The sequence below is a fragment of the Sarcophilus harrisii genome, chromosome 2, assembly GCF_902635505.1.
Source record: "Sarcophilus harrisii chromosome 2, mSarHar1.11, whole genome shotgun sequence".
Classification (NCBI taxonomy): domain Eukaryota; kingdom Metazoa; phylum Chordata; class Mammalia; order Dasyuromorphia; family Dasyuridae; genus Sarcophilus; species Sarcophilus harrisii.
Window position 1 is genome coordinate 554803409 of NC_045427.1, and position 23319 is coordinate 554826727.

The 23319-nt window shown below is 36.3% G+C and overlaps 1 long non-coding RNA gene across 3 annotated transcripts in view; it reads right to left on the bottom strand.

The window, feature by feature from the left end:
- Positions 1-19998, bottom strand: part of LOC116421877 — a 126361-nt gene extending 106363 nt beyond the window's left edge. Inside the window, exons 1-2 of one of the 3 annotated variants that reach the window (XR_004232461.1) lie at positions 19570-19998; positions 12868-12936 (exon numbers count right to left, since the gene is read on the bottom strand). This is a non-coding gene — a long non-coding RNA (uncharacterized LOC116421877). The remainder of the gene's footprint in view (positions 1-12867; positions 12937-19569) is intronic. The other 2 variants (XR_004232460.1, XR_004232462.1) reach the window with 2 other exon arrangements.
- Positions 19999-23319: the final 3321 nt, after the last annotated feature.

Here is a 23319-nt window from a genome sequence, read left to right on the forward strand (position 1 = left end):
TGTATATATGGATCCCTTATTTTCCTTTATTCACTCAGATACCTTCAAATATGATGGAGGTAAGGAATCCAAAGAATATCCTTTGATTTAGGCTATAGATATAGATATATACATATACATGTATGTCTGTCTGTATGTTGTACTTTACCATTTTGAGACCACTTTGACCTACATTTAGCTTATTATATCATAATAAACCTGTGAAACCTGAGAATCAGGTTAAATGATTAGCTCAAAAGTCACATGAAGCAGAGGAGTGAAGTAACAAGATTTAAAACCCCTGTTTTCTGACTCCTAGAGGACTGACCTCAGACCCAAGGGCACAATGTAAGGTACATTTGCATAGGTAGGACTCAAACACATCTCTCCTTATCCCAAATCCATCATTTTCCCCCACTCCAGAGAATTACATTGTCTTTGACTCTCTTTCCTATAGTTTCAACCTTAGTCCAGTCCTCAATCATTTCCTGATGAAATCTTGAGAGGCACAGAATATTAGAGCTAGAAAAAGACCTTACAAGTTGGATCCTGATCAGACTCAGACTTTTTTCAAGGAAGAAAAAGGCACAGAAACACCATATTTAGACATCTATGTAGTAGTAGAGCCTGAAGTGGGAGCCAAATCTCCTGGGTCCCAGTCCTTAGTAAACATTTATTAAGTGCTTTATCATTCTATTTGTCAATCCTGACCAACATATGCAAAGCCCTAGTTTCTCTCTGTTACTTTGATCATTTCAACCCAATTTCTGAGACTTTCTTTCAACCTAAATATCAGGAACTATCCTCTCAAATTCTAGGTCCTTTTCTACATCTCCTAAATTTGACTCCTTTCACTTACTTTCTGTTTCCTAATCCAGCAGTTAGATGACACAAGAGAGTATTGGACCTGGAATCACAAGGATCCAAGTTCAAATGTGGCCTTCCAAATATGATAACTGTGTCACAATCTCTGTACGCCTCCTTTTCTTCATCTGTGAAATGGAGAAATAATAACATCCCTTCTGATAGATCATAAGATTGTTGTGAGGATCATGTGAGATAATATTTTAAAGGTTTAACACACTGCCTGGAACATACTCATTTCCTCCACTCCACCCATTTCTGCAGATAGTATGTACATGATCCATCCAATGATCATTTATCTGTCCTGTTTTTCTGAACTTTCTCTCATGGCACACTCCAGGTCTAGACTGTTGTCACCAAATCCCTTACTTCCTGGATTGGAAACAGCTTCATGCATTTCACAAGAGGCTTCTTGAGTAAGTGGGGAAAAAATTTCTGATTTTATTCAACCCACAACCATGCCAGTACATTATCAAGAGAGAATAAACGCTTTAATTTTTTTGCATAACACAAATGCATCTTTCAATTTCTGTTCCAGTGTTGGTGTTTTCATTGTTTTTTTAGTAGCAATTATTTCAAGTAGTATCTAGGATGATACTATATACACGTGAGGACAAGCATCTTCTTGCTGGTTTTGATTTTTGTAAGATAGGCAATAAGTGTGTAACACCATCTCTGGAAGTAGAAATATTCTACTCATCTTGATAAATTATGGAAGTTTGTTTCCTGTCCCCAAATAGAAGTTCTTTAAGAAGAGAGGATGTCTTATCTTCTCTAGTTACTACCTAAACAGTAATCCATTTTGCCACCATGCAGTTCTTTAAATGATATTGTGCAGTGTTGAGCAAGTGACTTGATATGACCTCAATATGCTCATCTCTAAATTGAAAGACTAGGAATGAGATATTTTAAGGTTTCTTCCAGCTCCAGAATACCATGATTTCGTATGTTTATGTGCTAACTACATGTCTTATCTGTGATCCAGATCAAAACTGAATTTTCCATTTTTTTCCTCTTTTTTCAATTTCAGTTTCAAAATTCTCAATTTTCAATTTCAATTCAATTCAATTCAAAATTTTCAATTTTATTGAAAAGTTAACCATAGCAAATATTAAGACACCAATTTTCGATAATGATAAATGTTGGAAGGGAGGTGGGAAAACTGGGACACTAATGCATTGTTGGTGGGGGTGTGAACTGATCCAGCCATTCTTTAAAGCAATTTTAGAGCAAGGGCTATCAAACTGTGTATGCTCTTTGATCCAGCAGTGTCTCTACTGGGCCTGTGTTCCAAAGAGATCATAAAAGAAGGAAAAGGATCCACATGTGCAAAACATATTTGTAGTAGTTTTTTTGTAGTAAGGAATTAAAAACTGGATGATATCTATTGATTGAGGAATGACTAAATAAGTTGTGGCATAGGAATGTAATGGAATAAGATGATGAGCAGGTTGATTTCAGAAAAGCATGGAAAGAGTCGCATGCACTGATGCTGAATGGAGAAAGCAGAACCTAGAGAACATTGTATACAATTACATCAAGATTATATGATGATCAGTTATGATAGACTTAGCTCTTCTCAGCAGTACTGTGACCAAAGACAATTCCAATAAACTTGGGATAGAAAATGCCATCTACATCCAGAAAGGAAACTATGGAGACGATGTGGATCTAAGCATAGTATCTGTTTCTGCCAACCATTCCTCATCTTTGTGATTGCCATTTACAAGCCTTTGAGTCACTTCCCCACATTCTCAATGCCTAACACCTGGCTCACAGTCTTCTTATACTATTCCCATATTTTTACACCAATGAGACCTTTGCTTTGACCTTCTCCTCTTATAGAATCAAATGATCTCCATGATCTGGAACTTGTAAAGACCACTCTATTACTAACCTCTTATTCTTTCAGTTAGCCTACTCTCACTCATATGAAACCTACTTCTCCTCACTTTTTGGAGTGACCTCCGGTCTCTTTCCTTATCTCTATTCTTAAGAGACTAAGGTTTGTCTTTCCCATTCTGCCTTCCTTTGCCTCCATATTCAATTTTGAGGTGATAGTTGGGTACTTAAAGTGTCTTTAGTTACTACTTGAGAATCTCTTGCTCCTCTATCATGCTCAGACTGCTATTTCTCATTCCTGAGAACAACCATCACAACCTAAGTTTTCAGCACTATTAGACAAAATTACAAAAACACGTTCATTTTTACACATACTGATTGTGCTCACTACTGCTCCATCATCCTTCTAAGCATCTCTTTTCCTCCCACAGTGGCTTTTAAAAATATTTTACTCCTTTTCATCCCATACCCCTTTTCATTCTGTCTTCTGAATGAACACTTAGGTTTTCTGACATAAGCTCCCTTTCCTCCCATCTTACATTTCTCACAATGTTTGAGAAACCTCATTAGATCCCTCCTTCTCTATACTATCATAGAAAAAGAAAAGAAATTATCTCTATTCCTCACTAAGATTCTTATTCTGCTTCTCTTCTCTAGAAGTCACTATTCTCTACCTCATCTTCCCCTGCCCTCACTCTTCCCCACATATACTTCCTCTCATCTCTCTTAGCACTGGCTTCTCCTCTAATTCCAAACATCTTGGGATGTTTCCAATAAGTTTTAAGCCTTCCTTTCTACTTTTCCTTGACCCTTCTGTTTCACCCAACTTCTATTCCATCTTCCTCGTTTTCTTCCTTTTTACTGCTAAAATGTTTGTATGAATGTGTATGTGTGTATGAAGATAAAATGTTTTAATTTCCATAGGTTGAACTGTAAGTTTTATTTTTATTTCATTTTTACGTGATTTGAATTTTTTACAGAGCATATATCTTAGCAATACAATGATTTAAAAAGTCAAATGTATCTCCTTTAAATCCTGTGCATTTAACACATTTTTTCCAATATATATTCCCCATATATTATTGGAAATGATATTATTAATACAGATCTACCCATTCAAATCAGTGCATTAAAATGCTTTTTTGGTAATAAAATGATGGATGAATTGTATTTTCCCCATTCCTCTTTGCTAGTGTGATTCAGTAACTGAATTTTTATTCCATCCAAAATAACTACAGAAGCTATATGATATTCAGGAATATATCTGACAAGACATTCAGCGACTATATGAATCCAAGTTTGTAGAAATAAAGATGGACTTAAATAGAGAAATAGTTGTTGCACATGGGTAGGTCAAGACAATAGAATTTTTAAAAGACAATACTATTTATAGAAATTTGCTTATTAATTGCTGTGCCAAATTCCCAAAAGAATATTGTATAGGCCAAGAATAAAGAATGAGATTAAAACAGAGAAACAAAAAATCAGGAATCTCAATGGTAATGATTTTAAAAAAGGCAGGAAATAAAGGGGAACTATCAGTACCAGATTTCAACTTGAATATTAAGCAATAATTGTTAAAAATCATTTGGCAGGGCAGCTAGTTGGTGAAGTGGATAGAGTACTGCAGTCAGGAGGACCTGAATTCGAATCTGGTCTCAGACACTTAACACTTCCTAGCTGTGTGACCCTGGGGAAGTAATTAACCCCAATCGCCTCAGTCCAAAAATAAATAAATAAATAAAATCATTTTGCACTGGTTGAAACAAATTAGTCGGTCAATGGAACAGTTAAGGTACACAACATAAGGAAGCATAACATTCAGTAAACTCAAAGATTCCAGTTACTAAGAGAAGGATTCACTATTTGATAAAAACTGTGAAAAAACTGAAGGAAATCTGATAGAAACTAGGTACAGAACATCACACAATATAACAAGATAACACATATATATATGACTTAGAAGTTTATCATACTCAAATTATAAGGTCAAGTAAAAAATTCCCTTTGAGATCATTAAATAGGGCTGGAATTCATGATTAAAGAAGTGATAGGATCACATAAAGTAAAATGGATCCTATGTAAAATTAAAAATTATTTTGCAAAAATGAATTTAATGTAAAATGTTTAAATGAAAACACAGGCAGCAAAGAAAAAAAATTGCAGAAAGTTTCTCCGATATAGATCTCATCTCCAAAGTACTTAAGAAAATTATTAAGCCATTCCCAAAAGATTAATGAATAGATGCTTTTCACTGAAAGAAATCCAAATTATCAACAACTACAAGAAAAAATGCTTGAAATTGCTAATAAAAATGCAAACAAATCAATTCAGAGTTCCATTCATACCTATTAGACTACCAAAGATGACAAAATAGGAAAGCGATAAATGTTGGAGGGGTTATGGGAAAACAGATGACAGTAGTGTACTGCTCAATTTAGTCAGGGGAGGACACAACAAATGATATGTTTGTTCTGATAAGCCACACTTATTTCAATATAATTTATTAGTATTTAATAATGCTGCTTGGAGTCAAAACTGCTAAACTCTACAACTAATGCCTCTGATATATCACTTTCAATTCTATCATCAAATTCTTACACTATAGCTTTTGACTATGCTGCTCTCCTGAAACTGCTATGTCAAATCAATGACTTCTTAATCATCAATTCCATGGGCCTTATTAGGCTAAGAAGGTTCATCTTTCTTGACTTCTCTGAGCCATCTGACAAAGTTTTTAATATCTAGAGTAAAGTTTGCTGTATTTAAATGGGAGACATGGATTCTTGGCTCCAACATTAATGAGCTATGTAACCACAGGCAAGTCACTGAATCTGAGACATGTTTTTTTCAATGAAATGGAAAAATTAATACAAGCATTACTATAGGGTTGTTATGGGTAAGCAAATCTTATATCACTGCATAAAGTTAAAATCTGGTCAACATTGACCTACTTCATCCTACTAAATATGCTTTTTGTTCCTTGATTTTAGAAGCATAATATTTTCCTGATTCTTCTTCCAATTCTGCAGTCTCTCCATTGTCTATCTCCACTGGCTCTTCATTCATCTCTTTACCTCTTTATATAGGTGTTAACTAAGAATCTTTGTCTTTGGTTATCCTCTCTCTCTCTCTCTCTCTCTCTCTCTCTCTGTATATATATATATATATATATATATATATATATATATATATATACATTCTTTTTTTTAAGATAACTTTTTTCTATAAATAGCATTTTATTTTTTTCCAACTACATGTAAAGATCATTTTCAACATTCACTTTTTTTTGAACTTGTCTTTTTTTTAATTTAATAATTATAACTTTTTATTGACAGAACCCATGCCTGGATAATTTTTTACATTATCCCTTACACTCACTTCTGTTCCTACTTTTCTCCTCCCTCCCTCCACCCCCTCCCCCAGATGGCAAGCAGTCCTATACATGTTAAATATATCACAGTATATCCTAGATACAATATATGTGTGCAGAACCGAACAGTTCTCTTGTTGCACAGGGAGAATTGGATTCAGAAGGTAAAAATAACCTGTGAAGAAAAACAAAAATGCAAACAGTTTACATTCATTTCCCAGTGTTCTTTCTTTGAGTGTAGCTGCTTCTTTCCAGCATTGATCAACTGAAACTGAGTTAGATCTTCTCTTTGTCGAAGAAATCCACTTCCATCAGAATACAACCTCATACAGTATTGTTGTTAAAGTGTATAATGATCTCCTGGTTCTGCTCATTTCACTTAGCATCAGTTCACAACATTCACTTTTTAAAGATTCTGAGTTCCAAATTTTCCTCCCTCCCTCTGTTCACTCCCTTCTCCCCAAGATGGCAAGCATTCTGATAGAGGTTATATATGTGCAATCATGTTAAACATATTTCCACTTTAGTCATGTTGTGAAAGAAGAAAACAGAACAAAAGGGAAAAAACCATGAAAAAAAAATAAAAGAAAAAGTGAAAAATGGATGCTTTAATCAGACTCCAGAGTTCTTTCTCTGGATGTGGACAGTATTTTCTATCATGAGTCTTTTGGAATTATTTTGGATCATTGTATTGCTGAGAAGAATTGAGTCTATTATAATTGATCATCATACTATATAATGTTCTCTTGGTTCTGCTCACTTCACTCAGAATCAGTTTTTTTTTACATTCTTTCTTAACAAATTTGTTCATTTTCACACACTCAACTGCCACCACCATTCAGGTGACTTCTTTTTCTTATCTCCATTCTTCATCTCTATTTTTCTGAGTCCAAAACCACATCCTCCAAGGGCTATATAGCATCTTCAGCTAGGTGTTCTACTAGTACCTCAAATTCAAAATACTCAAAGGCAAGTTTACCATATTTTCCCTGAAACCTGCTCTTTTCTAACTTTTCTCATCATTTACATCATTTAGCATCATTTGATCACTATCCCAATAATGAAAAGTTGAGATTATCTTTGACCCGTCTATATAACCTCTTGTATCCAAGAAGAGACTGACTGTTTTTAATTCCATCTCTATAACACCTCTTGATCCCTCTCCATCTCTCTGTTCTCACTATAAACATCCTAAAATAGGTCCATTATTACCATGTAGTAGAAAGTTTTCTTACAAATTTTCTTCCTTCCACTTTCCATCTCTAATCCATTCTTCATTCTGCTCCTATATTAATCTTCTCAGTATTTAGATTTGGTCATGTTACTCTGATGATCAAAATCTTCAATGCTGGGGCAGCTAGGTGGCACAGTGGATAGAACTCCAGCCCTTTTAGGTGCATCTGAGTTCAAATCTAATCTCAGACACTTAACATCTAGATCTAGCTGTGTGACCCTGAGAAAGTCACTTAACCCCAATTGCCTCACCAAAAAAAAATAAAATAAAAAACTTCAATGTTTCCTTATTGACAGATAAAATTCAAAAGGCTTTGCCTGGTTTAAGATTCACCAGGATTTGGCAGCATGTTCTTTTTTTCTAAGCCCTCTCTTATATTAATCCCCTCTAAACAAATTAGAAATTCTCTGCCTGAATCCTTCCCTCAGTCACTAGTGATGGAACTTTCAATAAATTAGTCATTAACTTTCTTGACTCTCAGTTCTCCATCTCTAAGATAGGGATCAAAACAGCATCTACCTCAAAACTTTGTTATGAGGGTCAAATGAGATAATGTATATAAAGCATTAAGCAAATCTTAAATCAGTATATAAATGCAATATTCTTGTTGTGGACCTTTAGAATAGTTCGGCATTTTTGTTCTTTCTAAGCTGTAGCTCAAACTGCTCATATTTGGAAAGGCCTCTCTTTTTCCCTTTGTCAAATCCCAACTCATAATTTAAAGTCAAATTCAAATACCATCTCCTCCAGGAAGCTTTACTTGATTGTTCTATCAGTAATGACCTTTTCCATTGAATCTTGCATGGCATTTTGGTAGTTTTCAAATGTCAATTCAGGTTCTCACAATCTGTTCAAGTTTATCACTTATTAAACCACTGATCACTGACTCCATTTATCTATACTGCTCCCCTATCCTCCCACCCGCCCACCCACCCAACATTAATCCTGAGACATCCTAGTAATACCAAGAATATTTATATAAAGTAAAATGTAAAATACATATCAAGGAATTAAATCTATGTATGATTCAAGCTGCCAACATTCTTAACATGCAATTCCCCAAACTACCCTATCTTTCCCTGAGTCCCAGGTGGGTGTCCTTTCATATATCCAGACTCTAAACATTTCTTAGCTCAGCAGTGCAAACAATGGAACAGAAAAGATGTAATGATTTGCCTAGTGGACAAATGCTAACAGATTGATACCTGGCACAGAATTGTCACCAGATTGCTAAAATCCCCCAGGGTCCTGAATGGAAGGGGATAAAAACTCATTTTTTACATAATCCTGTCATATCACTGTCCAAAAGTCTAATATCAGCATGATATAAAAGAACTCCTATTAGTAGCAGAAGGAGATAACCAGTGCTGAATCTAACAGCATCATGAATATAGAAAATTCTTGATAATATTGTGAAGAGTTAGAAGCAACCCATGGTAAGACTCTACTGGTTTTGCTTCCCATTTTTCTTTCTCTCTCCTCTGCTTCATTTAAATTTTCCGTATTCTCTCTCTCTGAGGCAACTGTACTCAATTTCTCACCTGACATACTGCAAATTCTCCTATGCAATGGGAATCTGTACTGGGAGAGCATCATTATCTGGACAAGTTCACTTTGCACCACTTGAATGCTTTTATGTAATTTTATTATAATGATATTATCTGTGGGTTATCAAGCAACCCAGACCTGTAAGCCTTAACCCCTCATGCACCCCACCCCTCACTCCAGCACAGTGCTCTTAAAACAGAAAGTGCTTAATGTTTAGATTTGATGTTTGAAAAGTATACTGCTAGAAGCAATAAACTACTAGGTAGAAAGAAGCAAGGGTAGAATTCACCTATCACTTTTACAACAGTCCCACTATAAAAGTACATGTTTATAGTTGAATGGAATCTTAGAAATTTCAAATTATCACAGTGGTTTGGGTTTTGTATAGAGAAATTTTTCAAAAGATATTTAGAATAATAGAATTTAAAATCTGGAAAAGCAATTTGAAATATTTAGCTACCTCTTTCCCTCCATTTTATGCCTCTAGGTGAGAAAATTAATCTATTGAGTGCCAACACTTATAATCAAGAAAACCTGAGTTTGAATCCTGCCTCAGAAACTTGCCAGCTATATGACCCTGGATGTCACTTAACTTTTTTCTTTCATCTCAATTTTTCCATTTGTAAAATGGGGCTAAAAATCCTACTCTGTAGGATTGTTGTGTGGATCAAATGAGATAATAACATATGTCAGGTGTTTTAGAAAACTTAAAGTACTGTATAAATGTGAACAACCATATTAATGAAAAATGAAGTCTAATAGAAATCAAATAATTTGTTTGTTATTGATTCAGTTTTAACCAAAAACAAAGTGTGTGTGTGTGTGTGTGTGAGAGAGAGAGAGAGAGAGAGAGAGAGAGAGAGAGAGAAGGAGGAAGGGAAGGAGAGGGAAAGAGAGGGAGGGGAGGGAGGGAGGAAAGGAGAAGAAAGGGGAGGGGAGAGGAGAGGAGGGGAGACGAGTCTGGAAAGTTTTTAAAAGCAATGGTGTGTTAATAATTATTTAGCAACCAGGTGAAGGAAGAATGCATTATTGAAATTTTCTCTATCACTTTCTTATAAAACCTACATAACCAACAAAACAATCATTGAAGCTTTGCTGATCTATAAGGCATAAATCCTCAAACTGAAAATATAACAATCTATTCTGGCAAGCCCATTAGAGCTGATTCTAGCACATTTCTTTCTTCTCAAAAAAATCTTTAAAAAGGGGCAGCTAGGTGGCACAATGGATAGGGCACCAGTCATGAAGTCAGGAGAACCTGTTCAAATCTGGCCTCGGACACTTAGCACTTCCTAGCTGTGTGACCCTGGGCAAGTCACTTACCCCAATTTTAGAAAAAGGAAGTCAGATCGCTATCTGAAATGCTCTAAATGCTTGTCACTGGAAAGGACTACAAGATCACATTATCCTCTCTGGCCATACTGCTTACAAAGCAAAAAATAATTCCCACTCTACGTGAACTAACATAGCTATTCCATTCAGAGCAGAGCTTCCAAAGAGTTGATTAAATCTAGTAAATAATTATCAAACACTGTGTACAAGTGTAAGTACTAGAGACACAAAGACAAAAATGAAATGATTCCTGTCCCCAGGGAGCTTTCATTTCACTAAGTTGATAAAAGCTGATATGAATTGTGAATTCAAGTTAAGGAATTTTTGATTCCCATTTTATGTCCCCCCTTAGGGGACATACTGGCCACACACCTCAAGATTTGGAGAAGTTAAAAAAAAAGGGGGGGTCAAGAGTAAATAAATGTTGGCCCTAAATGTAACTCTAAAGAATTTTGGCAGCTTTAATATGTCAAAGAACAAACCTGTCAAACAACATTTAATTGACTGTTTTCCCAAGACCAATTCAGTAGTCAGGATGAGATCAGTCTAGCCCTGAGGCATTCCAAGACATACACCCCCAACAGCACTGCTCAGCCAGAAGAGACTGGTTTCCAGGTCATCCCCAGTTCTAAAAATTCCAAAGACATGCTATGCTCCCATCGCCCCCACAGGAATAGTCCAGTTTGTTGCTCTACAGAAGGCTCAGAGGTGAAGACTTGTCCTTTCTACCTCCACAACCTATCTCCCATCTAGCTCCATTCTCCCCAGTTCCACAGTCACCAGCCCAGTTCAAGTCCTAATCACCTTTCTCCTAGATTTTTATAGTAGCTTTTCAGTTGATCTCTCTACCTCAAGTCTCTCCCTACTCCAATCTACCCACTCAATTGCCAAAGTGATTTTCATAAAGTACATGTCTGACCATGGCAGCACCTACCTACTCAATAAACTCCCATGGCTTCCTATTATCTCCAAGATCAAGTGTAAAGTCATCTGGCATTTAAAGTCCTTTACAACTTGGCCCCTTCCTATCCTTCTAGTCTTCTGTTGTCCCCATAGTCTTGTAATTTTCTCATCTTCTTATTCTTTATGTAATTTGATTTATTTCTTTAAACTATTCTCTCCAGTTCAATCCTACTTGCTCTTCTTCATACTGAACATAACATCTCCATCTCTATTCCTTTGCCCTGTCTGATTCCCATGCCTAAAGCACTATTCTTCCTCATTTTAAACTCATTTCCCTGTTATTCTTCAAGATTTTAGCTCAGATTCTACTTGTAGGTGATCTTTCTTGTTTTTCCCAGCTGCTGATTGATACCTTCTGATGTAAGATGACTCTCTATATTTCTTGTATCTACCAAGTTATTTACATGTATGTCTTTCTCTTTACAATGTGATCTCCTTGAAAGCAGGGACTATTTTTATCTTTCTTGGTTTCCCCAAAACTTAACAAAGTGCCTGGCCCTATATAAGAACTTAGATGAATCAGATGATTTTGACCCTATTTCTCCATTATGTTTTCCAAAGTCTTAGGCAGAGAACAAATCCTGTCTTCCACAGATCCGGAGGGATATAAGTATGGGAGGAAAGGGAGGGAACCAAATCTTTAAGTTCCAGAGAAAGAGAACAGAGAAATCCCTGAATTTTTTTTTTTTTCCCTCCAGAATGAAATTAGCTTTGGCAAGTCAATGAGGACAATGACAAGATGTTGACTGGACAATGACTGAACACCTTACTGGATGTTGAGTTTCTGTTTAGCCACCCAAATGCCCTAATTCAAAGGTCACATATGGAAGATGTTGCTCTGGAAATAAGATATACAGAAAGGAGTCTATTATATTTCCTTTTTCAAAGGCCCTACTCAGCTCAGACTCTCAAAATATGGTTATAAAAGAACTAATTTTGTTCTCATGAACAAAGAATTTAGAGCTAGAAGCAATGTTACATGTCACTTAGTGGAGAAAACTGAGGCCCAGAAAGATAAAGCAATTTGTTAGGAGTAAAACACCTTTGTGATTTTTTAAAGCATAATATCCATCATTTTTTCACAAAACAAAATAGGAAAAGCATTGTAGAGATTATCTTCTAAATAGCAATGTGCTGGTAAATGTTTAACAATCAGCTTTTCAAATATACCCAAGAACCATGTTAAAATTTCATTTGTAGGGTTAATATTTTCCTTAACATTTTCTTAAATCTAGAGCAGAGGTGTCAGACATGCAGAAGTGTCCTTAACACTCTCTTGTGTGACCAATAAGATGTAGATAATAATTTGTTTTAAATGCAAATCAATATTCAGCCAGTAGGAATCCTTAGGTATGGTTTAGTTTATTGCCCTTTTCTACTTGAGCTTGAGACTATCAGTCTAGATAATCAATAAACAACAAATCATACCCTGAGTTGTATAGCTTGTCAATTTTTAAGGTGTAAATGCTAACACTTGAAAGATAACTATTGGCACAGAACTGCTTCTAAACCTTCTGAAAACAAATACCATTCTGTCTTAGAAAAGTTAGTATCAAATAAGTCTATAGAAGAGATAGTTACTGAGTTACTATCCATGCAGGAAATTTTCTGAGATTTCTGCTTTATGAGAATATGTTTTTTCTACTGACAGTGATGATTACACACCTAAAAGGCACTAGCTAAATACAATTTCAGGCCGATTCCATAGCTAAGTAAGAAAAGAATTACTTACATACAACCTCCTTCCAACAGATGCTGTGCAGATTGCCTCTTTTCCTCTGCAAAATATAGTTGAGCAATCCTGAAAATAAATGTATCATTGTAAATAATCAAATATTTGAAATATTTATATTTCACTTATAATAATAACTCTATACTACAATATTAATAAACCAGATTTCAAAAGTGTTTTCATATCAGTACTGAAATTCTAAAAAAAATGTAATTCCTCTCAAGTGTGGAAAATTGAATGAAGAAGAAATAAACAAAGAGATTCCTTAACAAAATCTTACTAGAAATCTGAGATTAGGTTCCTTTGCCACTACTCTAGGAAGGTGTCAAAGGATGGAGTGTGTGAATGGTGAGGTAGAAAGAGTTCTCAATTCAGAGCCTGAGGATCTAGGATTAAATTTAGACTATGTAGTGTACTATTGGTGTGACGTTGGGCCTTATTTTATTCATCTTTAAAATGAGTGAGTTAGACTAGATAACCTCTAATACCTCTCCTAGCTCCAAATTGATTAAATTATTATAGATTATATATCTTGGGGTGGCCCAGGAGAGATACTGGTACCTATTGACAAACCAGCCTGCTGCCCTGGACTCTTCTGTCCAATGAACTCAGTGGTTACGATCTTAATGATAAGTACTTAACCTCTACATTCAATTTAATCAGTATTGTGCTGGGTATGTGTCAGGTACTATATTAGGTATTGGGAAATTTGGGGGGGGGGGAGTGGGGAGGTCTGGACCTATTATTTCATCTGTGTTGGGAATTCTTAGGAAGAAGGGAAAACTCCCTCTAATACTGCAGATTGGCGATTGTTCTGCAATTTATGTATGGCACTAACTATGCTCATGCTCACAAAGCCAATATATTTTTCACAGATCTCACTGAAACCTAAGAGGTCCTGATCCACATAAAAACAGGTTCTCTTATCATATCATTCTGTCTCTGGCAGACAAAAAAAAAAAAAGTACTTCCTGCCCTTATGGAGCTTACATTCTACTTGATTATTCAATTCCTTCAGACATTTCAATTTCCATAAGCATCTTAAACCAGAACTCAAATCCCAACCTAAAGGCAAGACTGGCTATATTAGGAAACATCCTGATTTCATTGAAAAAAATCAAGGAAACAATTTAAGTGAGCTACTGCAGGAAGTGAAAGCCAAGAGCTTGACTAATGCATTCAAACTAATAAAAGAAACAGTTCTTCCTTTTCCCTCAGGGTTCCATTACAAAGCTACATTTAGACAAAAACATTGGTTTGTACAACATAGAATCAGCCTTAGAGTTCCCAGACAGAAGGAGGGGCCACTTAATCCAGTCCTACAGCAAGATTGCTTAGGGGCTCCATAATGAGAAAAGGACCTTAGAGTCAGGAAGCAATTTTTCCCTTGCAGAAGAGGGATTAATAAGTGGGAACATGGTAGCCTTTTCTAGAAGGAGCTTTCTTGTTGGTTGGGTAAAATTTGTTATAAATATGATTTGAATTTCCCACTGGAAAAATTCTGCTCCTAGTTCTATCTCTTTGTATCACCAAGTGGGACTTGTCATTTAAGTTTTCTGGATCAACATTCCATACTTAATCTAAACATTTTACTTTCATATAAGCAGGAACAACTATGGTATCCTAGGAAGGGTAGACTTAGAAAGGCAAGAATCAAGTAATATTATATATATTTCTGTTATTTGGCTTTAACAAACTCAGCACATTACACATAACTTGACCTGATGATTTTACAGTATTAATAATATTAATTTTGGATTTAATTCTATATATTTTTCTGCTGTGCCACTGGTAATAATAAGAGCAACTTATTGCTTCAATGATTTGTAGTTTCATTGGTGTGATTAGCTTCTTCACAGATGCAGATTACAACCCCTTCATTAAATGGTTGTGAAGGGTTGATGAAGCCAAAAAAAAAAAACAAAAAAAAAAAAAAAAAAAAACCCTCTTCTCATAGCCAGCCTGGCAGTGAGCCTGTCCAAACTTACCTAGGCTAGTTTTTGGACAACAAACATCATCAGACCAATATTCAAAGCCTTTCCAGCTTGCTGTGACCTGCCAGAGCTTGTGCTCTGTTGGCATTGCCTTTGAGAAACTAAGGTCTTTTCCCTGTCATGATGATGATTCAGGGGCAGTATAGTGTAGAAAGTATTGGACCTGGATTTAAGAAGACCGGACTCAGTTTCTATTTTGGACACTTATTAGCTGTATCACTCTGGCAAGCACACCTCAACTGTTAAAAAAGTGAATTGGACCCACTGACTTCTAAGGTCCTTTCAACTCTAAATTTGTGATCTTATGAACCATGGAGAACTAAGAAATCATAATAGCAAGTTACATTTATAGGGAACTTTAAGCAACACAGCAAGTTTTAACATCCCCATTTTTCAGATGAGAAGACAGACTCAGAAATGTTAAATTGTCCATGGTCATATAGCTAAGAGCATCAGAGACAATATTTGAACCAAAATCATCTAGCGGCATTCTTTCTTTTGTATCACATTGCCTCTCTGATGGTAATAACCATGAGAATCCCAAATGTTCCCTGTGTCCTGCTGAATTATGGGAAGTAAAGATTAGAGATCATTAGGATAAAAGCATTGCCTGATGGCACAGAATTAAGAGAAAGTAAGCTATGTTTATTTTAAACGAATTAAAGCTTCTAATTCTAATAACATTTGAATTTGTTCATTACAGCATTTACTTTACACTCAGGCACATGATATTGATTTAAATGTCTAAGAAATTCTTTATAATTAGTCAAAGTAGAGAAAATTGCCTTGTTACTCTGAACCCAGCTACAGAGGGAATGTTACCATATCCCTTATCTGTTCTATTCTCACAGCCTGAACTACTGATGAAATTGAGTGAACAGAGCTCCCTGCTCCAGATTTGGGGAAATAATTAAAATGACCAATCTAATAACATTTCTATTAATTGTACAACATTTAGAGCAGAGCCATAGGCCCCAGGTCAGTTAGGGTCTCTTGGAACTAAGTCCTCAGTTAGGGTTTGAGTATGGCAGAAGAGCCTGTCTATTAAACTGAAGGCTCGGGTTACTGTGACCCATTGTACAACCAGAGTTGGAAAGGATGTTATTCTTCATTTACCCCAGCCCCTTCTGGGAAATCCCACATTTACAAGCAAGGCCATTTGATCTTTGGACAGCTCTACAACTCCCTCACTTCTTCCACAACCCCACTTCTTCCAAATAACAGCTTTTCACATATTTAAAGAAAGTAATTTGTCTCTTCTCCTGGTGGAGCCCTCTCTTCACAATCCCTTTTTTTTTTTTTTCCCACATATTAGTCTGGAAGAAACCTTCAGTTCAGTCTTCTGATTTCACATATGAGGAACCTGTCATGGTTCCTATTCCTCTCTCTCTCCTGTCCACTACCTTCATGTACCTCATCATCCAGAAAGGGCAAATCACAATCTCACAAAGTTCCCTGTGACATTAGCTGGAGAAGTCTGGTGTATTCTGGGAAATTAGGTAAATCCCTTTTTTAGAGCTCTCTGTTATAACACACACATATTTCGTCTTACCTGTTGGAAAATAAAAAGGGCACTATTCAGAAACTTGATGATTCATATACCTAGGTTTGTCATGACAACTGCTGACTTCAGTTCTTGATATATGGTTTCAAAGTAAACTGCTCCATAAAAGGAACCAAACATCTCACAGCTGCCTGCTGATCCAAAAGCCACATCCCCAAACATCTTGTAATTGGGGAATTAAGAAAAATTAATTGTGGCTGATGCAATCACTGTCTTTACAATCTTTAGAGAATTCGGAATATTTCTCTTAAAAAAAAAAAAGCCACTAGACCTCATTAACACTGACCTACAAGCCTAATTATTAGGGCATAGAGACCTCTGCTGGATCCCACTGGATATTACAGGTGTTCAACTTAGACCTTTTAGGCTCATAAAATTTATGGAAGAAAAAGGCCTTAGAAATCATCTAATATAACATCTGTATTCTGTAGGTTATAAACTGAGATCCATATAGGGGAAGTGATTTGTCTAATGTCAGACATGTATTAAGAAGGAAAGTCAATCTTTGAACTAAGGTACATTTACCTAGAATTAGAAGATTTGCAAAGCATCTTATGCAATATACTTTATTTCATATGATCCTCATAAAAATCTTGTGAGGCAGCTATTATGATTAATCACCATTTTACACATGAAGAAACTTGGTTCTCATTAAATGATTTGCCCACGGTCATATGATCTAGTAAGTAGCTGAGACAGGATTCAAACCCATAACTTCCTGCTTCTTTAATTTAATGTAGTATATGAATTTCCTCTCAGACTCAGTACACTCATCGCTACTTACTATACTGCCTTAACATTACATTACCCTAACTTCCTCTCAGACTAGTCTACTTTCCACTAGCTACTATACTGCCTTAAGGACTTGCTAATAATTAGGAAAGAGCTTTAACTGGAAAATACACCCGGTGAACCCATGCTCGAAGCTCAGGGTTTTTTTTAAAATCAATTTTATAGGTTTCCTGCTTTTTCCCCCCTCATACCTTTCAGTCATCCTAATGAGCTACTCTGAAGGTGCTTGTTCATTAAGCTTAGACAATTCTCATTCTTCAGAAAGCTTTTCCTGATCCAGAGTGGGATCAACCCCATGCTACTAGCCCTCTAACAATACAATGTCTTTCCTGAACAATTTCTATTTTCTCTACTCCTGTGATGGGACCTTTGAGCCCACACAAATGCCCTGAGCATTGCTCTATGTAAGGATCTATATTTGGATGCCTGATAAGTCTTATTTCTTGCACTTAAATGTTCACTTCTCAAGGACCAGATCTATCTCGCCTTGTTATTTGATAACAGCATAGCCCTGTAGCAGTACACCACCTGCGTGGAAGCTCAGCAAATGTTTTTGGATGATAATGATTCTTTCATATGGGAAGTTTAAAAAGAAATAGCTTAATGATTCTCATTCTCATTGGCCAAAAGAAATCCATCCTTCTTTCTTCTAAAATGAAAGTGCTTTTCTTAGGAGCAGAATACTTTCTGAGTACTTTAAGCAGACTAGGACTTTAAGGGTCATCTAAGTTTTAGGATCAGAGATTTAGAACCAGCAGGCTCATCAGTCCAACCCTGCCTTTCCCCCAATTTAACAGATTCTATTAAAGTGCTGAGGAAACAGAAAAAGGAAAAACATTCTTTCATTTTAGGAACTTACCTGCTAATTTATAATTATAGCTATGATTAGCCTGAGGATCTGTGCCCTCTACTTCCCTATTAAGGGGCTCCTCTTCTCCAGATCAGGCAGATTCTGTCCTAGAGGAACCTGCCTTTCCTGAAAGGGGTTGGTCCCTCTTTTCTTACATTCTTAAGCTCATTCAACTTGTTACCCTGGTACAGCAGAAACAAGTTATTTATAGCTTAGCTTATGACATATTCAAAATTTCCCTCCAAAAGGGAAGGCAGAAAAAGATTCAATGTACCAAAAAAATCAGGTAATAATGATGATAATCACAAGCTTTATATAGTATTTTAAAATTTACAAAGCACTTTACAAATATTTGATCTTTACAACAACTTTGGGGGGGTGTTGTCATCCCCATTTTACAGATGAAGAAACTGAGATTGAGAGGTTAAATGATCTGCCTAGAGCCACATAGCTAGTAGTTAGGCAAGATTTTTATCTCAGGCCTTCCTTATTCTAAGGCCAACAATTCTATCCATTGTATCAGCTAGCTAGCCTTAGCTATGGGAGAGCTATTTATTTCTATACACAAAAGTGGTATACTAAACATAAAAGACATGCATTTCACATTATTTGAATAACTTGAACAAGATTCAATTAACATAACTATGGTTATAATATTCTGGGAGACTGGTACTTAACTTTGTCATAGCATAAAATAGTTTGTAGAACATGTAATTAGGCCTTTTATATTTCAACTCAGCTTTGCACTAACAAAACAATTTGCTGGTAAATCAGCCAGACGGGCCATCTCTTGTCCCTGATTGTCCTATAAAAGTGATGGAGCACTTGTTAAGGATTCCCCCCAACTAACAGAATCTATAGATCTCTAACTCATTGGGTAATTTCTGAACTTGATTATCTCCTACTCAAGGAGAGATACCACTTCCTCTAACTTCAAGAAAGAACTGACAAAGAGGTAGCCCAGTTCTGGACTCAGGCTTACCTAGCTGCATAGAGACAAGGAGTCTGAATTCTAGGAAATCTGTCCTTCCTCTTCTTCCTATGAGAAATAGTCCAAAGAGTTCCAATGCAATTGGCAGACAGAAGAGAAAAAGGGGTCAAAAGCTCTCTTTTGTCATCCATGAAGCCATCAACACTTCTAGTTCTACTGTGAAAAGGGGTTTTTTCATCATCTCAAAATAGGCTGAACTACTTAAATCTCACATGACCAGACACAAGCTCCAAGGCTTCCTCATGATTTACCTGAACCAGGAATAGCGATTTTGATCATGCTCAGGGACATGTTCCCAATGGCCAATTAAAACTTATATGATGGATTTCCCTCCCAAAGCCATTATTTCATTGGATTTAGAAGTGGAAGGGACCTTAAGAATCATTCAGGCCATATCGTTACATTTGCCTGTTTCCATTCCCCTTCCATTTTATAGGTAGGAAAACACATACCAGAGAACCAAGACTCAAAACTCAGTTACCTAACCCTAAGCCAATTAGTCCAATTTTACCTTGAAATAACTGTTAGTTATCTTACAAAATCCAAATCTGGTCTCACTGGCAATTGTTGGTCATCGATGCTTGGTGATCAGAATCTTCTCTAGGAAGTTTTAACTCTTCAAATGAACACAAGAGTCTCTGAAGTCCTATAACCCTCTCCTACTGATAAATATATCAGCTTTGCTATTTCTGTACACTGCTGGACATATCTTGGCCATACATTTTGCTTTCAAATAGGAAGAAAAGAAAATTGACAGTGGAGATTGAAGAAGGTCTATGGAAGGATTGAAAGGTCTTGAAATTATTTCAATTTTTTGAAAGAACAATTAAAACAACTCATGCCTTTTAAAATATCACTCCTATTGTAGCTGTTACATCTGCTGGGCCTGACCAACTGACACAGAATGTTAGTGCCAGCAAAGACCTTAGAGGTCTTATAGTCCAAGCCGAGTTCACAGATTCATAGTTCACAACTAGGCTTGGAACATTAAATGGCTTGCTCACGGTCACACAAAGTCATTAGTAGCAGAGCTGAGACCACAGCCAAATCTCTCATCACATTTCCATTTCCCTCCAAAGTCTCTAAAGCTTTGTATTACTCTCCACTGGCCTTTTATTTTTCGAAGGTTTGAACACAATCTGACTCCCTGTAGCCCACAACAGACATTCTGTAAATTATTTTTTGTGATGGCAATATCTTCTTCACAAATATATTTTTGTAAAAATGTGTCCATGGTGATCACTTCTGGAAGACTTTAGGAGGCAGGAAAGAAGGAACTATATAATTTACAGATGCTGAGTTGGGAGAGACTTCAAAAACCATCTGGTCCACCCTCCTCATTTTATAGATGAGAGAACTGAGGCCCCCAGGCAGTAAGTATCAGAAATCAGATTTGAGCCCCCGGTAAGTTATTGGTTTCTACTATTCCATGTTCCTTTTTTTTTTTTTTTTTTTTTAAATGATTTCTATATCTAGTGTTGTGATAAAACTGGCTAAGAAGAAAGGAAAAAAAGCATTTATTTAGTGCCTACTAGCATTGTGCTAAGTACTTTATAAATTATTATCTCTTTTGATCCTCACAATAACTATGCAAGATAGGAGCTATTATTATGCATATTTTACAGCTAAGAAAACTGAGGCAGGAAGAGGATAAGTGATTTTCTCATGGTCACATAATCATTAAGTATTTGAGGTCATATTTGAATGCAGGTTTTCTTAACTCCAAACCCAGCTCTCTTTTCCATCTATGTACACAACTCATCCTGAACCTGCCTATTTGTTTTCATTTCAAGCTGAGAGGTGGAAGAATGAACAGAGATGAGCAGAATATAGGCTACCACTCTTACAAAATCTCTATGGTTAAGGAGTCTAACTATGCTGTGGCTACAATCCTTCCTTCAAGGAAAAAGAGAGTATTGTAATGTCAAGTGAATATAGTGAAGTGTAATGAAGCTGCCCATCTATCATTTCGGTTGTGGTAGCATTCACCAAATAATTTGTCTGAGCTGGGGAACCCAGGGGGACTCCTCTGTGTCTGGATATCTTATCATTTCCATCTCAGTCCCTCACTTTATTTACTTATGGCTGCTAGAATATTGGCCTTGGGGTGAGGAAGAACTTAGCTCAACTCATGACTCAGATACTTACTAGCTATGTGACCGTGGACAAGGTCAAGGTATATATACATACATACATACATACATACATACATACATATATGTATGTATGTATGTAAACCTTGCAAACCTTAAAGCACTATATAAATGCTTCTCCTCCTCTTCTTCTTCCTCTTTATCCTTCTCCTCCTCCCCTTGTTGTTCTTGTTCTTGTTCTTTTTGTTCTTCCTCCTCCTTTTTTTCCTCCTCCTCATCCTTCTTTTCTTCTTCCTCCTCCTCCTCTCCTTGTTGTTCTTGTTCTTTTTGTTTTTCTTGTTCTTCCTCATCCTTTTTTCCTCCTCCTTCTCATCCTTCTTTTCTTCTTCCTCCTCTTCCTCTTCCTTGTTGTTCTTGCTCTTTTCTCTTCCTCCTCCTCCCCCTTTTCTTCCTCCTTCTCCTCTTCCTCCTCCTTGTTCTTGTTCTTGCTCTTGCCCTTCATTGTCATCATCATCATCATCTTTTTCTTCTTCTCCTCCTCCTCCTCAGCCTCCTCCTCCTCCTTCTCCTTTTCCTCTTCTTCCTCCTTGTCATTTTTCTTCTTCATCCTCCTCCTTGTTCTTATTCTTCTTCTCCTCCTCCTTTTTATCCTTCTTTCCCTTTTCTCCTCCTCTTCCTTGTTGTTCTCGCTCTTCTTATTCTCTTCCTCCTCCTTCTCCTCCTTCTCTTCCTCCTCTTCTTTCTTGCTCTTGCTCTTGACCTTCATTTTTGTTGTCATCATCGTCTTCTTTTTCTTTTTCTCCTCCTCCTCCTTCATTTCCTCCTCCTTGTTGTTGTTGTTCTTCTTCTTGTCCTTCTTGTTCTCGTTGTTCTTGTCTTTCTTTTTCTTCTTTTTTCTATTGTTAGTACAACCCATTGACAAGGATAATCATTCCATCAATGCATATTTTAAGTACCTATATTATTCCTAAAGCAGGTTGGCAAGTTAATAGTGAGCTTGCCTTGGAGACAGAGAAATCTGATTTCTCTTGGTGCAAGTTTTACTTCATATATATACCAACTTTATGTCTTTGATCATGTCACTTAACCACTCAGTACTGAAGGTAACTCATCTAGTTTTTAAATTACAGAAGAAATGCTCAACTGTGTTGATGGAGAGTTTACCTACTAGGAGTTTACCCCACTGTTGAAGTCATGAGTTGAGACCAAAAATCAAAAGTCTTTCCTAAACATCTACATCTTTGGTGGTCTTTACAAATTCTTGGATTTCATGGTATAAATTCCAATCAGTAAATGAGGTTTTAACATCTTTGTGAGTAGAGACACTCATTCATTGCTTTTCAACTGGTATTTTTGGGAAAAAATACTAGAGGCAAGTAATTTATAGTTTCTTATAGCATTGTGAAAGTGTACTTGCTAATTAAAAATTGTTCCACACTTGAAAAATGGTGCTGTATGAATGAAGTGAGTAGAAATAGAATTTGGCACACAAATAAAAGGCACAAATAAAAATCTATTGGTGAGCTATGTGCCATAGTGAATAGAGAGCATCAGGCCTGAAGTCAAAAAGATTCATCTTCCTGAGTTCAAGTCTGGGGTTAGATACTTATTAGCCATGTGACACTGGGCAAATCATTTTAACCCTGTTTGTCTGTTTCTGTATCTGAAAAATGAGCTAGAGAAGAAAATGATAAACCATTCCAGGATCTTTGCCAAGAAAACCCCAAATGTATGGGGTCATTAAGAGTTGCACAGGACTCTACAATAAAGTTAATTCTCATCCTTCATTCTGTATTACATGGATATGTTAGTCTACAAACTTTTTCTCTCCACATTCTACTCAACCAAACCTACTTACTTCCTGTTCCTCATACATGATATTCCATCTCCCATCTTTGTGCCTTGCACAAGCTGGCCCCTAATGATCAGAACTTACTTCCTTCTCTTCCTCAAAGTTCAGATCATTGAGATATCCTACAGGAGGTCTGATCCTCTCCAGTCTGATTCTTGCCATCTCCATTAGAAATTATTTTATGTTAACTCTATTTAATTATTTGTTTACATGGTTTTTTTCTTCCTAATAGAATGTAATATTCTTGAAGGCATTCCCCTTTGTCTTTGTATCTCCAGTATCGACTGGAATTTGTTGAATGAATGAAATGAATGAA